Here is a 16134-nt window from a genome sequence, read left to right on the forward strand (position 1 = left end):
GTCTGTGTTGGTAAGATTCTACCCATCCCCCGTGTGTGTGTGTGTGTGTGTGTGTGTGTGTGTGTGTGTGTGTGTGTGTGTGTGAAGAACATTTTTTGTTCTTGTTGGAAATTGTCTAAGAAGGTGCTGTTGACCTTGCTGCCAAGCTGCTGTGGCATCTGCAGAACTTTCTGGGAAAGTTTCCACATGGCGTTGCGAAACCTCCCCGGGTGAGCTCACTGGGCTGCCCCACTTGCCAGGTAAGCACTGCGGAGCCAGAAAGGAGAGGCACACGTGGAGGAGGGAAGTCTTTCTTCAGGCGCAGGCTCCCTCTGCTGCAGAAGCTCGCAGGAAGGGGCTTTACCAGACTGAGCTTTATCCTGCCACCGACCTCCAGGAAGAGTAGATTTGAAGATAATAGGTAACAGGTGTCGAGTGTGCCTGGAGTAGGATCATTTGCAGACCTCTTGCTAATAGTAATTACAAGATGGCTTATTTTTTAATCACACTGTAAACTAATAGAGGGGTCATATCAGTAACAAAACCAGGGATTCGAACTTCTTGAGAAAATCTACTTACTAAGTGGAATCATGGCATTTTCTTATGATACCATTTGTCAATGAAATAAAACCGTCCTATAAATAAATGGATTTATCATTAGATGGTGCTATATGCCCATGTCATTTAATATTTTTCCAGTAGTTAGTATGGAATTTTAATAATTGTGGCTTTGTAAGTTGTTGTAAAGGCAACTTGGAATTAAGAAATGTATAAACTACCTAAAAGTGGAGTAAGATTTGGCAAACTAGGTGCATTTTTAGCAGAGCAGCTACAAAACAAAGCAAAACCCTTAGAAAAAGCATAGCCTGTGCATGATTGACATTGGTTTGTGAAGATGTGCATTGGCTGCACCACTGCATCAGGCGAGTCTGTTGTTATTGCTGTGGGCACTGGGCATCATTCTCTCTATTTAAATCTGTTCATGTTGACATGGCTCGAGCCATCAGAATTTGAACAATCTTGAGGCTGTAGTCTGAAAGTCTGACGCATAGTAAGGTCCCTGGAGCTGTTACTGAATTCTGAGTCATCCTTCCACTCTCCATTTCTGAACTTAGAAAAAAACTTGAATTTTTCCATATGATCCATATCATACCAAAAAAGGGACAGAGTAAAAAATAATCCACTAGGACATAATCACATTCATGTATTCCTGCAAAATTATACCGTGTCATCATGTAGTCTACCAAAACAGTCTGTAGTGGATACAAAGTGATAAACATTTACAGAAGGAACAGGCAGTGTTCAAATGAATTGGAGTCAACAACAATTATCTACCTGTTTAGGGTCCTGGACATACACATGTATCTTCCATTGTTCCCATATTAATCTATTGGCATCTGACAGTGACCTACAAGTGATCTCAGTAGCATCACATAGTGTCAATAACCTAATTCCCTCTGTAAACTACTTTCTAAGAATGATAAACAAGCCTATAAAGCAAAGCCTTGCTGGTCCCAAGGAGGACTACTGTCCTTATCCCTGGATTAGTTTATGCTTTTTAAAATCTGTATTATGAGCTAATATGTTTTCTGCATCTCCTTGGCTATAACAGGGCCAGACAATATTAAACTTGTCTCCATTTCTAAAATTTCTCTATGTTGGGCCACATTAAATTTCAGAAAAGGGATAAGAGTACTGGAGGTCCACTTTCCAAAAAAGGCAGAAATGGACTTCTGAAACTATTTTACTGCATGGCAAAATTTGAAGGTTGTAGTAACCACAGTATGCTGCCTTACATTTACATATTAGTCACTGATAAATTCATACTTCATTTTCCAGATTTTTAAATGTTAACATGTGAAGGCTAGGTATAACATTTCAGATATGTTCTAAGAATAAGCATTCATTTTAATATTTTCTGTCCAGAGTTTTCTGTTTTAGAAATCATAGCCAACTATTTTCAATTTTGGCTTCCTCTTCCTCTTCCCTTTTCTTCCCTTCCCCACCCTCTCCTTTGACTCCTGAAGATCATTTCAGAACAATTCATCTCTAAAGCTACACAAAGAATACAGAAGTTTTACCAGTATTACCAGGAGTGGGAAATAAGGGAAGACAGGAAAGGTGACATATGAGGCCCCAGAGGACATCGTCCTATACCAGGCTTGATGTCAAGCATTGCATCAAGTGGAGACAAGGGATGTGCTGAGCCAGCGATTTCTGATGGTGAGAAAGCAGGCATCACTACAGAACTCAAGGATGTGGGGAGTCTAAGCTCAAGCAGGGTAAGGGCGTAATCAATGGGGTGGTGATGGCAGGGTGTAGAGGAGGGACGACCCATAGCTTTATAGCATATTGCATCCATGGCCTTATCCGTGTGAAGTGTTAAGTTTGACGGTGAATGTCTTGTCCCTACTTGGGTAGCTGGAGATTCAGAGTCCAGGCAGTCGGAAGTTCAGGGCAAAGACTATGTATCGGTGGGGTTAGGGTTGAGGTGATGGCCTGGTGTTTAGAGTCAGAGCTTGAGAACTGTGTCTGAGGCAGCTGAGTGACAGGTGGTGAATGTAAAAGTTGATCCTGGTTCATTTGAAGTTAAAAATATAAACGGTCATAAAACTCATTTTTTTTCCCTAAGGTGAAACATTGGTTCCTTCCAGGGTCGTGATATGAATTTGTGCCTTTTGCTATGTTAACAATCATTCCTGATAAAAGGTTTGTATTTTTTAGTTATCATAACAGGATATGCCTGTGAGGAAACAGGAGAGAATGCTCCTGGGACAGCCACCCTAACCCCTTTTATGTTGAAAGAAACATGGACCAGCGTTTTCTAACATTGTGGCTTGGATAAGTCTTACCAGGTATAACAATTCTGGAGTCACAGGGATGTCTTCCTATTTTCCTTTCCTGGTAATTGAGGCACCATTGCCCCTTGGATATCTTAGACTTGGGAGGACTTTTTATACCACTCTTAACCCACACTGGAATGAGCACCCTGGAATGTTTTTGAGTTTGTAAAACCTTTACATTTTGTATACTTCTACATACACCTCAAATTAAAATAGTCAAATGCAAAATAGAGGTTTCAAGACTGGGTTTCATCTCATACTATGGTGTTGACAACATTTACTGCTGTATTAAATTTTGAAGGATACTCAAGTTCCTAATTTTTTTGTTTTTGTTTTTGTTTTTGTTTTTGTTTTTTTTGTTTTGCTTTTAAAACAAAATTAATGGTGAGTGTAGCAACCCAGTCCATGTGGGTGTTGCTACTTGTGGTCAAGTGGTCTTCCATTGTATAGAAACCACAATGAGCAAGCATGGGGAACAACTCATTAAACAATGTTTCTCTTTGACTCTACTTTGGTTCCTGCTTCAAGTTCCTGACTTCCTTTCATAATGGACTGTAAATTGTGGGATAAACCAACCCTTACCTTTTTCTGCATATGTTGCTTTTTGATGGCTTAATTACTGCAATATAAAGTAAGAATGCTGCTAATAGTAAGAGAAGGAGGGAGAGAGGAGGAAAGGAGGAGAAGGAAGGAGGGGGAGAGAGAGAGAAAGGAAAGAGAGAGAGAGAGAGAGAGAGAGAGAGAGAGAGAGAGAGAGAGAGAGAGAGAGAGAGAGAATTGACTTGGTCCCTTCTTTCTCCTCCTGGAACTAAATAAATGAAATGATATTCCTTATCATGATATATCAGCCATTCTGATTGTGACCTCCCCTCTTGTACTTGAGAGTCAATAAGTGGGAGTCAATGATGTTCACAATTTTTTTCACATTCATGAATTTGGTATTGAAGTTAGCAATTTAGTATTTCCATGCATTAACACTACTTTTGGCATTTTTAAAATTGAATATCTAAAAATTCCTGAAAGAAATGTTACAGAGTGTATGAGTTACGTATGTATGCATGTGTGTATGTGTGCTTGCATGAATTAGAGTACAGATAGGGTCTCATCCTGTAGCCCACGTTAGCATGGAAGCTTAGTTCTTCCTGTGATCTCTTGGGTGATAGAATTCAAGGTATGCATTACTTCACCAGGATCATAAATGGGTTCTTAAGACAAAGCATCTTAATGTTGAAATATTTATTTTAATATCTTCAGCATGCATAGCTTTTGCTTAAAATCTGAAGTCCCTGTGTATAGTGACTGTATATGCTGTTGTATATAGCCATGTCAGATAAGGATAAGTTTGGATTAGGTGGTTTCTGTAAAAAATTTGGTTTTGTTTGAATTTAAAAAGCAGCATGTTTTGAACATTTGAGAAGTAGAATTTAGATACATCGAAACTTTTCAGATATCTAGTGCCAGCATTACTGCGCCACATTTTCCTGACAGTTCCTCTGATATTCCACGAGATGGTGCTAAGTCACTATATGATAAGTTCCTAGTCACCATTTCTCACAGCCTGTTGTTATGGAGTAATCAAGGGTTGTAACTATTATTTCAAAAACTATTACAGAAAATATATACTTATAAAAATTATTTGTAAAAATTGCTATTTAAATTAAAAACTGAAATTTTTTCATTAAGTGCCAGATAATCACTATACTAAAATTTGTGGAGCATATGTTAGTCTGCTCCTCCAACTGCCACTCCAACCTAACATAAGCTTTCAAGTGTGACAGAGGTATGATTGATTTAGTTATATAATACATTTATAGGGAAAACATATCTTTCCAACTACATGTAGTAGTCCGGTTAGCTCACAAATGCTCCCTGTCATTGGTAGCTGCCTTGATAATCATTAACATTAGCTATATCTGTTAGAGGTCGTAGGGTCCATCAGGAAGGAAATGTAGGATTAACCAGGGTTCAGTCATAAAAACAGGAACTAAATATTTCAAGTAGATAGTGAGTTGATATAGAATTGTGTTTTTAACAGTGTCTGGGAAGGTTAACTGAATGAAAATGGTGATGGAGAAGGCAGGTGTATGTGTGGAGTCTCGGAGGGGATGATCTCATGTTGGTTGGTGGTGGATCGGAGGCAGACAATGACTGACCCCACTCGGACAAAAACAGGTGCCAATGTCAGGGCTGCTCTGCAGAGTTTGAGGCTGTGATTATGTGATGCCATTGTGAGAGTAATACTGAGTGAGAAGTCAAGGTGTTTGCTGCACAACTCTTATCTGCTGAATCTCAATTCCCAATCCCAGTGTTCTCCACCAATATTTTATTCATACAGGAGTTCTCAAAAGTAGATGGTAAGGAAATTAGGGAAGTGGTTCCCAGGGTTGTGGCCATAATAATAAATAGTGCAATGTATATGAAAGTCAAATAGTGCTGAGTTTTGCAAACAATTACCAGCATACAAGAGCATACAGACTCTTGACAGCAAAATGTTGTTTTCTTTTTATACAATAATTTTATGAAGTATTTATTTTTATCCATCCATGTGAGAAATTCTTTTGATTTGACTGTGTCTTTGCATTCTTGTAGAGAAATTCTAAGAAGTCCAGAGCAATCTACTTGTTAGTAGATTAATCATCTATGTATTCATACTGGAGTGAAATGTATCACTTTGCACATGTAAACAAGTACTTTGTGACTGAATCTTATCCCAAACCTAGTAATCTCTTTACTGAATCCTGGTATTGTAAGCATGCTGTCTTAGGAAGACAGAAAGACCAAGGATATTTGTTGAAAGCCAAGGTCTGGCTCTCAGGTTTTTTTTTTTGTTGTTGTTGTTTTGTTTGTTTATTTTGTTCTTGTTTTGTTTTGGTGAAATGTTTTCAAATAATTTAAATGCATATTTACACCCAAATTGCAAGTCTAAAAGCTTTTCAGTTAAAATTATGACAGACCAACAAGGAAAGGAGATAAAGGAAGGACATCTGTGAGATGGCTCAGCTGTAACCCTGACAACCAGATTTTGATCCTTGAAACTGACATGGTGGGAAGAAAGAACCAGCTGACCCTTCAATTAGCCCTCTGGCCTCCCACAGACTTGCTGTGGGATATACCTCATTCCTTCCTCACTGTTAATCATTGTAAAAAATGAAATATATGGAGGAAGGAGAAGAGGAAGCATGGAGGGAAGAAGGGAGAAATTAATGCCCCGAATGTTTATTTAATCCACCCCAGGTACCTTTTAATATCTATCTTGGAATGGGAAAGAAGAGAGGTCTTGATTAAAATTGTGTGAGCATTAATCTTGACTTTTTCCATGTCTTTACACGTGCAGACAAGATCTTTACCACTGAATCCCAGAAACTCAAGGCACCATACAGCAAGGGAACAGACTGAGCTCAGGGAAAGCTAAAGGCAAAGTAAGAATATTGAAGCAGAAGGTTTGCTTCTGCGACTTCAACAGACCTTTGTCAAGTGACGCATAACCACACCAGTACCCTCCAGGACTCTGGAACCCGAGGCTGGAAGCCCTAACATCCGTGCTGTGTTATACACACGCGGTCTGTGGTGGTGCCTGTTTGAAAGCATTTGTTAGGACATGTGCTATGATTTTCATCTAAAATGCCCCATGATCTTCTGCCATGTATGTTTGTTCATTAACTTGTGGAACTGTGGAGAAGCTGTAGGATATGGGCTGGCCTGGAGGAGGTGAATTACTGGAGAGGGCTTTTGAAAGTGTTACCCACATATAATTTTACTCAAACTCTAACCTTCTGGGCCTGTACCATGTGAAGAGTTTCTGCCACATTCCCCAGCTGCCATGACCTCTGCCTAGCCTTTGCTGTTCTGATGGGTGTGCCTTTCGAACAGTGAGCCCAAATAAACCCTCCCTCCTTTAACTTACTTCTGTCAGATAGTTTGTCAGACAGAACAACAAGCATAAACGATGTGTAATGGCTGCTGGGTGGTGCTATTGTGCCACCCAAGTTTTATAATCATTGTAAATGGCGAAGACTGCAGTGAACTCTTATTTAAAAATTGTGATATAAAGACACGGTAGCCGAAAGACCTGGCATTCCTTATTGTGTAAAACCAGCAAATGAGAGAATTCCTCAAAGAAGAAAATGGGCCTGGGGGAGTTGGTGGTTGTGTGAAGACCAGTCAAGTGGAAAGGTTATCACTAAGTTAGAGGAGGGGGCTGTTCACCAACAGGGACTCACCTCCCTTCTGTGAACCAGTTTATCCTCCACTTCACTTATCCCTATTCAATCATATCTGTACATAAAGTTTCCATTGACATGATTTCAAAGCACTATGAGCTGGCAGGCAGCATCATTGCCATGGTTACTAAGAGTCCACACAGAAGAAAAGTATAGAAACCCTCTGTTGCTGGGTCTGATCGAGTCACCAGCTACTTGCTCTGTTCATCTCTCCCTTTCTCCCATCACATACAACTTTGTCAAAAGTAAATGTTTCTAAATTGTTCTCACAAAGCTTGAAAATGTAAACATAGTAGTACAAATACTACTTGCTTTCTTTTAAAAAAATTATTACTGAATAAATAGAAGTTAGAGGACCAAAGGGGGCTGACATGGATCCTATTTGTGAATTTTCCATTTTCAGAAGCCAAAAAGATAACGTTAACATAAGTGATAAAATACAATTGTAAACATGTTTCTTACATCTTTGGCATGACAATTTTATGTTTCTCCTAATTTGTACTGGAATTCTTTGTCTTTAAAAGTAATATATAGACACAACAGCTCTTTCAAATTTCTGAAGTCTTATCATGCATCATAACAGCATTCAAGAAGAGAAAAAATATAAAATAAAACACTGCATGTGTTACCATAGCCCATTATGATCTAATTCTTTGCCACAGCGTTGATTCTAACCATATGCTATTTTTCTCCTTAAACTGTCATTACTCACAAAACCCAAGAGAGACACAGCTCCTTTACATGTTTTGCAGAGGTAGTGATAGATCGATGCTGGGTATTTAGCGAGAGTGCCATCTATTTGTGCACAACACTTTGCAATCCATTTAAAAACAATGCATTCATTAGCTTTGTTGCAACCAGGCATTCTCAGCACTATGCGTGTGCTCAGTCTGTGCATTTGAGGGTTTGTGTTCCTCTATGGATGTCTGTGTTCGATGACTTTTCACATTTCTTCCCTGGTAACAACTACTGTAGAGTCTAAGGCGGGCATTTTGGAAAGGTGGGGCTTATGTTGTGACTGTAGGGTTGTAAGCTCTTTACAGGTGTGTGTGTGACAGAATGCATGATCGTCATCGATTATTGTAGACAAAAGGATGTTGTCATATTATAATATGCAGAGCCAGGCTTTCTGTGTTGACAAATCTCCTTTTCTTCAGAAAACAGCATTAGAACAACCTCTTATCTGAAGTAAATGATGGTTGGAATGGCACACTGTTCCATCATTAAATTGTAGGCAGTCATAGCATCTGCCATTTGTTTCTCATTGACTAGATAGGCTAGAAAAAATTGAGATCTGTATGTATATATGCATACATATTCTACTTCAGATCTCATTTCTTCTGCTTGTGGACAGAACAACCTAAAGGTTACTAAGATTATCTGTTTTAGGTACTATGATTTGAATGTTAAAATGTCATTATCTTTAAAGGATGACTGCATCAATACATAATTAGATGGTTAAGGTTTTTTTTCAATAAATAGATTCTATTTATTTTGAGTCTGAAGGTTGGTTGGAAAATATATACAATCTTCCCCCTTTTAGCAATAAAAATAATACTGTTGATAGCAGATGTAAGTATCAATCTTCATTTACTCTTCAACAGATTTTGCAAGTTTGCTACGCCTCCTATTGGTAAAGTTCCCTTCCCATCTCTCACTGTAAAGCTGGTTTTGTGTGACTTAGATTTGGTGGATGGATGGCAGTATCTCTGATTTGAGTCCTAAAGAGTGCTTGCCTGGCATCTTTGTTCTTTTGCATCTCCATCACTGCTGAGAGAAAACAACTCTAGACAGGCCAGGGATCTCAGAAGACTGAGGAAGAGCTTAAGCTCGGTAGAGAGAAAGGATTTCTTTATAACCCCTGAGCTAGCTGTAGTGCTGTTTGATACTATTGTGAGGATAGCTGATGAATATATAGATCTGTAAATAATGTGTTGACATATACTGGTTTAAATTAACACATAATGAAATAATTCTTTCTTCATTTTTTTTACTTATAATGTTTGGCTAAAACTTGGGATTGGTTTGAGTTATAAGTGATTTTCAAGTGAACTCTTATGCATTTTAATTTCTTAGAGTTTTTTCTTTCCCTTCACAGATTCCTTACCTAACTATATATTTTTTCTAAGAAACATTCTAAAGCTAATTCTTGGTGTACAGTCTTTGAATTTGACAAATAATACACTTAGTAGAATTCAAAAGGAGGGTATTCCACTGTTTGAATGACTCATTAGGAAATTTCTTATTCTGTTACTGATTATTTTCCAAAATTAGTTTTAAATAACCATTTCTAGTTAGTTTCAAGATAATCAAACTAATTTTCCAAGCAGGTTTATTCTCAGAATGTATTTTAATTATATTATAATAATATAAATCTGTAGCAAGAACTAGTTCTTTAGTCCTAAAAGTGAACAATTTAGTGTATTATTTCCAATTAAAAATGGAAGAGTACAGCCACTGACTCTCCAATGGCAAATGGTCAACCACAAAAATATTATGTACAAGCAACATTATGTAGTCTAAGCATGGTATGCATTAAGGATATGTAAATAGAGAGACAGACACATATATAAATGGATACATAGATAGATACATAGATGGATGGATTAAGATTGTCTATCTATCTATCTATCTATCATCTATCTATCTATCTATCTATCTATCTATCTATCTATCTATAATGTAAAAAGGCCATAGATTTCAAATAAAGCAATGAAAAGAATATGGAAAGGTTTAGAGGTGTAAAAGGTAGAAATAATGTAATTGTATTATAATCTCAAACATAAGAGAAATAATTTTAAAAAATAAATAAAAAGCTAAAACTAGAGACAAAAATGTATCCTAGCAAACTCAAGAATTATTATAACATATGTAGTAAACCATAATTGGTGTTTGAATGCGTGTGCGTGCGTGCGTGTACACACACACACACACACACACACACACACACACACACACACTCACACACACTCCAAATTCCACAGTGCTGAAGAACTGTTTCTATGACAGTGATTTTGGACCATACAATTCAAGGTCTAACTTTTTTTTGAAGACATATACAGCTTTTTGTAGTAAGTGTCTCATTTTATAAGATCTAGGCTTAAAATCTTTCCTGATCTTTGGGGTCCTTCCACATCTCTGGGTCTCCACAATCCTTTCTGATTTCCACAGTTTATTCATTGTCGGAGAACAACTCAGAAGTTAACAACGCAATTGATACTAAGATGAATGGGGGATAGAGGGCATCAAAACTGTTTTAATTAGGTTGTTCTGGAAACACTGACACTACGTGTAGACTCTGAGCATGACTGCTTTACTCTCCGTGCCTTCTGCACTGAGCCAGTCTCCCCCTCTGATGTAGCACTCTGCGTTCTGACTCAGTTTGTTGACTATATGAGTCTTCTCTTCTCAAAAGAGGTAGCATTCTGTCTGTGACACACCAGCTCTGAGATGTACGTAGTTGCTTTGTCGTTCTGCTTCCTTTACTGTTGCTGTTCCATTGTTTGGCAACTGTTTTTATTTTTGCTTTTTCAGTATACAGTGACTGCTTTCAGAGCAGAAGTCTATATAAGGTTTGCAACCTCACTGCTCTCCTGAGTGTATCTACAGAAATACAACTTCCTTTTTAATAATGAGGAGACAAAATCTGGCTAAAAGTTCCTGGTCAGTCATGACTGTCTGTTGTAGCAATAAAGTATTACTAATACTTTGCTTGAAACTAAGTTGACATCAAAATTTTAAAAATTGATTTTTTATTTTAGCACTTGAATGCTCTTGTAATTGAAAAGTGTTCAGATTTTACTGACACGCACACACACATGTGTGTGTGTGTGTGTGTGTGTGTGTGTGTGTGTGTGTGTGTATGTGTGATTTTTTCCATTTACTGAAGTATGGACTTTCATCAAACCTGTCCTTGAGTGCACTAAAATCTTGTTTTCTTTAAAATAATTTCTAAAGCCACAATAATGTATGTCATTTTTCTACTTATCTAGATCTTATAAACATTATGAATCTCAGTTTTTGTTAGTTATTTTTAAAGCTTGGTTCTTTACAGTTTGCACAATCTGTCAAAATTATATAAATTTCTGTTTCAATAATTTAATATATTTTAATGGACAAATTATATCTTAGTCTTTCTAAGGTGAATTTAAATGTGAGATATTGAGTAGTGGTGAACTGAAGGTTACAAAGAACCATATCAATATTTTTACAATGATCTTTTAAATAATGGATTAATTTTACATTAAGAATCACAGGGTATAGTTAGGAGATATATATATATATATATATATATATATATCCAAGAATTTGAAAGATACTGGGAGGCGTATATGTGCAAATTAGGAGGGAAAAAAGGAGAGGGAAAATGTTGTAAATCCCAGTCTTACAAACAAAACAAAATAATTACATTATGCAATTAGAAGAACTGACATGAGTAAAAAAATGACTAGTCCTGTGCCTCCAAACTGGAAATGGTATACTGAAACTATTAACTGATAGAAGATTGCTGGGTTGGGCATGGCCTTGGTGGGAAAAACAATGAAATGGTTTCTGCCCCTGGGACAGGGTTAGCAGGCACGGGCCTCATAAGTATCAATAGCTGCCTGAGCAACAGGCTTGTTTGTATAATACTGTACATATCTTTACATTCCCCCTTCAAGGATGCCATCCATGCTAACATTAATAATAATAATCAGAGACAGCATGAGCCTGGGAGAAAAAGGTATGGCTATGTCTTAGCATAATGGTAAATGCTGGGACCTTCAGGGCAGCCCTTAAGGCTGCAGAAAAAAAATCCGAAAACATGAGATTGAAAATATATAATTCCTCAACTATGTAAAAAATAATGATGCAATATGAATTATATGAAGGGCTTCATGAAGCTAAAGGAAAAAAGCAGCTGCATTGTAAGCCAAATTGCCAGAACAATACTAAGGAAAGAGATAGAGTTTAGAGAGTGGTGATCACAGGAGATCTAGGTTCTTTTCTTTCCTTTTTTTATTTTTTCTTTTCTCTTCTTTTTTTTTCTTTTCTTTTCTTTTCTTTTTTTTTTAGGTTCTTTTCTTTATGTTTACAAAGGCAGGCAGATTCCTGAGGTCAGGGTCAGCCTGGGACAGAGTAGGGTTAGGCCCAGTGTGGTAGAATTGGTAATTTCAGGGTGGAGCCCCACCCACCTATCTTTACATTTGTGCTTAATTGAGGCAGGCAAATTTCTAAACATTTTTATAATGTTAAAACAAATAAAAAGTGCTTGCTATCACCTAAGAATCAAAGGGCTGGAGTCAAGAGACGTTGGTTCATAGGATAATCAGTCTAATTCTAGACTGATCTGGTAGGGAGTGGCGTAGTGAACTTGTTCAGTTTCAGGGATTTCTTGAAGCTAATTGAGTTGGTTACCTTCCTGTTTAAGGAGCCTTCTGGGTTGTTCCAATAAAACTTTACATGACGTGTGTTCCTCTTACCTATTTAAACACCTACATGCAGGGTCACACACCTTTTTCTTATGTGGAAAGGGTTTTAAGTGGTAGAAAACTCTAGGAATCCCCTGCTCTATGTGAATCAGACACTAGCAGCTTGACAGCACGAAAGCTACCAAAGTAAGAGAAGCTGAGCTGCAAAAGAGAATCTCAGACAGGCAAAGCCCAGAAGAAGACTCTGAAACCAGACCTGCTGCCTGGGATAAACAGAAACCAGCTGAGCCTCTGGGAGAGGTTTGGACCAGAGTCAGTTGGACAAGTCACTATCCAACCCTTTGAGCTATATGCAGGCTATGCAGTTTGTTCCACATTTTCCAGTTTTTATGAACTGGTCACCCATGCTGGGGAACTTATTTGAGTCTCTGAGTCATTTATGTTTCTGAAAATAATCCTTCACTCATACTCCTGTAAGTTTTCCCAATAAAACTCCTTGGTTCTCCAAGTTGGTCTTTGGTGGGATCTGTACTTTTAGTTGTTGTTGGCTTCCTCTCTGGGGTGAGTGGAAGTTTGTATTGCATCTCCCCAGAAATAAATTTGTTACACAAAACATCAGATATTTACTGCTAATTAATCAATTTTTTAATTTAAAACATTTTTAGTATACACATAATTTTACATTCACTAAAAATGAGTAATTTTGCATACTAATTAGATGTATATGCCTATTCCTTTTTATATGAATAGTTAAATCTTAGCCAAATATTGCAGACTGCAGGATATGGACCATTTTGCATATTCTTCAGAGTTCAATGCTGATTTTAGAACTATTAATGCTGAGAATATTGTGCCATCTAAATGCATAGCACAGAATGGCAGTAGTATATTTAGGGTCATTTCAGAACTTCCTGGACTAATTTCCTAATCACAAGCCAGAATTAGTTCTCCATTTTATCTAAAACTCAGGTCATCAATTTAAAGAGCAATTTTAAAAGCCAGATATTCATTCAAAGAGATAAACTAATTTGATATGCACCAAGTATTATTAAAAGTTCTCATTTTCTGTATTAAACTATCATGCTTCTGTAAGAGCAGAAAAGTTAATTGACTTTATTAATTCATGCTTGTTTACGTGTATACGTCCATGTGTGGAAGTCAGAGGACAATTTACTTGAGTTGGTTTTCTCCTCCCACCATGTAGGTTCAGGGAATCAAACTCAAATCATCAGGCTTGAGGGAGAGTGTGTTTGCCTAATGAGCCATCTCATGGGCAAATCCAGCAAATTAGTAACATACAACACTCTCAGATCTGAGCTGAAGAGTTTCAGGAAGGTTTATTAGTGGCGTCAACATGCATACTACAAAGTACATGTTGCTTGTTCAGATCAAGGCTTCTTTGAAGTTCATGATATGATGCAATCAAGTCATCCAGAAATAGACCAGGCTCATCATGCATTTGTTTTTTAATTGTGTTTTTGTCATTGCACATTCAAAAAACATGAGCTAGGGTCTAGGTCAAGAGCACATACTGTTTGTCACCATCTTTTGACTTCTCCAGGCACTTTCCCCCCACACCTGCTTCAGTACCCTAGCATTCCCCTGCCCTAAGTCATCGAACCTCCACAGGAACAAGAGGATCCCCTCCCAGTGATGTCTGATAAGGCCATCCTCTGCTACATATCCAGCTGGAGCCACGGGGGCCCCTCATGTGTAATCTTTGGTTGGTGATTTATTCACTGGGAGCTTTGGGGGGGGTCTGGTATGATACACCAGGGACACAAGAGACTGACTTCTAGGACCCAACAGGGAGGACATTAGCAGAAATACCCAACAAAGAGGATTTAGAACCTGTAGAGACCATATCTAGTGGATAGGCACAGACCCTGTATGAGGGATGGGGCTACCCACCCACCTCATAAATATTCTTTTAGCTATCAAATCATCATCTATTTTTTACTCACAACATTATTATCAAGCCTATTGCTCTCAGGATAAAATGAGGTGATACATCCACCATTCTGAAAAAAAGGTTCGTACATATGGACAAATCATAGATAGCATCATTATTTTCATCTTTTTAAATGCATGATAATACATTGAAAAATAACATAGCAAATCCTTAAATGGACTAAAATACCACTTTATGATTTTTCTATGAAAACCCAATATTTATAATTATATGAGGTAGACATTATTATAATCATCACTGTGACTTTTAATTTTTTAAAGCCTATTTTCTATTGGGTGTTTTCTTTATTTACATTTCAATGTTATCCCCTCTCCCAGTTTCCCCTCTATCCCATCCCCCTCCCCCTGCTTCTATGAGGGTGCTCCCCCACCCACCCACTTCCACCTCTCCACCCTGGTATTCCTCTACACTGGGTCACAGGACCAAAGGTGTCTCTTCTCATTGATGCCCAACAAGGCCACCCTCTGCTACTTACGCAACTGGAGCCATAGGTTCCTCCATGTGTACCCGTTGGTTGGTAGTTTAATCCCTGGGAGCTTTGGGGGATCTAGTTGGTTGATATTGTTCTTCCTATGGATAGCAAATCCCTTCAGCTCCTTCAGTCCTTTTTCTAACTCCTCCATCGGAGATCCAGTCCAATGGTTGTCTGCCAGCATCCATCTCTGTATTTGTCAGGGTCTGGCAGAGCCTCTCAGCAGACAGCTATATCAGGCTCCTGTCAGCAAGCACTTCTCAGCACCTGCCATAGTATCTGGGTTTGGTGTTTGTATATTAATCCAGAATTCCTCCTGTCAAAAGGAAATGTAGAGACAAAAAGTGGAGCAGAGACTAAAGGAAAGGCCATTCACAGACTATGCCACTTGGGGATCCATCCCATATACAGTCAACAAACCCAGATACTATTGCTGATATTAAGAAGTGCATACTGACAGGAGCTTGGCGTAGCTGTTCCCTGAGAGGCTGTGACAGAGTTAGAGCAGTACAGGTGTGGATATACACAGTCAAACATCGGAATGAGGACAAGGACCCCAATGGAGGAGTTAGGGCAAGGACTGTAGGAGCTGAAGGAGTTTGCAACCCCATAGGAAGAACAACATTGTCAACTAAAAAAAAAAAAATGCTAAGTTAAAAGTCAAGAATGTTGCATTGGTTATAAATCCTTCAAGGACCATTTCATTTATAAAAGACAGAGAGTGCTATCGCTTACACTAATCGCGTGGTGATATTTGCCTTTTCAAATGTTGTAATGCATTATTTATAAGTGGTTTGAAATTCTAAGGTGTGAGTACATAGTAAGATCCAGGTGATTAGTTTTTTTCCCCCCAGAACAAATGAGGAAATAATAATTCTTTTCTGAGAAACTTATGTAAATGAAGGATTTCATCTGATAGACACAAATTATTCCCTTGATTTAAAAAATGCATATTTCTTTAGCATTAAGGTACTATTCTTTAAGAGTCAAAATTGCATAAAAGACACTGTTGATTTTTTCAATTTAGGATATATTTAGGATATATTTCTTTTTTTTTTATTTTTTCCTAATTTTTAGAAAGTTTATTTGTGCTTTAAAACATAAAACCCAAACACAGATTTCTCTGGAAATCCACTGAGAGAAATGCTTTTCTAGGCTCAACTCTACTTCTCTAGTACCTCTCAACTGAGTGCATTCACTAGTTGCCAAAAGATGTCCCTAGTTGCTTTCTGTCACT

General features: G+C 37.9%; 1 pseudogene; it reads left to right on the forward strand.

Annotated features, from left to right (window-relative positions):
* LOC116898528 overlaps window positions 1-16134 on the forward strand; it is a 42102-nt pseudogene that overhangs the window by 7488 nt on the left and 18480 nt on the right.

This window comes from Rattus rattus, chromosome 4 (genome assembly GCF_011064425.1).
Source record: "Rattus rattus isolate New Zealand chromosome 4, Rrattus_CSIRO_v1, whole genome shotgun sequence".
Lineage (NCBI taxonomy): Eukaryota > Metazoa > Chordata > Mammalia > Rodentia > Muridae > Rattus > Rattus rattus.